General features: G+C 44.3%; 1 pseudogene; it reads left to right on the top strand.

Moving 5' to 3' along the window:
- The first annotated feature begins 1234 nt into the window (after positions 1–1234).
- LOC126189847 (5S ribosomal RNA) lies at positions 1235–1352 on the top strand (annotated as a pseudogene).
- The last annotated feature ends 682 nt before the right edge of the window (positions 1353–2034 follow it).

Raw genomic sequence — 2034 nt, 5'->3', positions numbered from 1 at the left:
TGTTTTAGAGATGTTGCTGGAAATACTGTTCATATAAATTACGGCACAACTGGTTTCAGCGTGTTAATGATTGTCTAACACGCTCAAAACAACTAGTTGTTTACGAAAAATGGCTGCAGCTTCAGCCAAACGGACTGAACAGTTCGCATATTGCGAGGTCTGTAAGTTTCCTTTGATCTGGTCCAAGGTATCGTGTTTCACGAAAACGGCCATCAAGTCGTCGAAATTTGACATGATTTGGGAACCTCCTCCCTGGAAATCGTTCTACATACAGGTTGTTTGCAGATGACGCTGTCGTTTATCGACTAGTAAAGTCATCAGAAGATCAAAACAAATTGCAAAAGGAGTTAGAAAAATATCCGTATGGTGCGAAAATTGGTAATTGACTCTAAATAACGAAAAGTGCGAGGTTGTCCACATGAGTGCTAAAAGGAATCCGTTAAACTTCGGTAACACGATAAATCAGTCAAATCTAAAGGCCGTAAATGCAACTAAATACCTATGGATTACAATTACGAACAACTTATTGGAAGGAACACACAGAAAATGTTGTCGGGAATGCCAAACAAAGGCTACGTTTTATTGGCAGGACACTTAGAAAATGTAGCAGGTCTACTAAGGAGACTGCCTACACTACGCTTATCCGTCCTCTTTTCGAATACTGCTACCCGGTGTAGGATCCTTACCGGATAGGACTGACGGAGTACATCGAAAAAGTTCAAAGAAGGGCAGCACGTTTCGTATTATCGTGAAGTAGGGGAGAGTGTCAGTGAAATTACACAGGATTTGGGGTGGACGTCACTAAAACAAAGGCGTTTTTCTTTGCGGAGGAAACTTCTCACGAAATTCCAATCAACAGCTTTCTCGTCCGAATGTGAAAATATTTTGTTGACGCCGGCCTAAATGGGGAGAAACGATCACCACGATAAAATAAGGGAAATCAGAGCTCTAGCGGAAAGATATAGGTGCTCGTTCTTTCCGCGCGCTATACGAGATTGGAATAATAGAGAATTGTGAAGGTGGTTCCATGAACCTTCTACCAGGCACTTAAATGTGATTTTCAGAGTATCCTTGTAGATGTAGATACAGGCGCTTTGCTTCTCGACTGTTGCATCATGCCTCCCAATAAATGACACACATGTCAGCTAACTCGGTTACAGTGTAATCAGCCGTTAAGAATCTGTAACCATCAGGAGAAACTTTCATGTAAATACAACCACTTGTTGTTGTTGTTGCCAACAGCCCTGCCGCAGTGGTAACGCCGGTTCCCATCAGACCACCGAAGTAAAGCGCTGTCGGGCTGGGCTAGCACTTGGATGGGTGACCATCCGGTCTGCCGAGCGCTGTTGGCAAGCGCGGTGCACTCAGCCCTTGTGAGGCAAACTGAGGAGCTACTTGATTGAGAAGTAGCGGCTCCGGTCTCGGAAACTGACATGCGGCTGGGAGAGCGATGTGCCAACCACATGCCCCTCCATATCCGCATCCAGTAACTCCTATGGGCTGAGGATGACACGGCGGGCGGTCGGTACCGTTGGCCTTCACGGCCTGTTCGGGAGGGTTTTAGTTTTTAGTCTTTTGTTGTTGTGGTCTTCAGTCCTAAGACTGGTTTGATGCAGCTCTCCATGCTTCTCTATCCTGTGCAAACCCCTTCATCCCCGAATAACTACAGCAGCCTAAATCCTTCTGACTCTACTTAATGTATTCATCTCTTGGTCTTCCTCCACGATTTTTGCGCCCAACACTTCCCTCCAGTAGTAAATTGGTGATACCTTGATGTCTCAGAAAGTATCCTATCAACCGATCCCTTCTAATAGTCAAGTTGTGCCACACATTTCTTTTCCCCCCATCTAATCCTAAGCATTCTTCTGTAGTAGCACATTTCAAAAGCTTCTGTTCCATACTTATCAAATCTGTTTATCGTCCATGTTTCATTTCCGTACATGGCTACGCTTCGGACTAATACCTTCAGAAAATACTTGCTAACATTCATTTGATGTTAGCAAATTTCTCTTCTTCCACATTTTGTATCCTCTC

Source organism: Schistocerca cancellata, chromosome 5 (assembly GCF_023864275.1).
Source record: "Schistocerca cancellata isolate TAMUIC-IGC-003103 chromosome 5, iqSchCanc2.1, whole genome shotgun sequence".
NCBI lineage: Eukaryota > Metazoa > Arthropoda > Insecta > Orthoptera > Acrididae > Schistocerca > Schistocerca cancellata.
The sequence above is the reverse complement of the archived record's forward strand: the minus strand, read 5'-3'. Positions and strand labels throughout refer to the sequence as shown.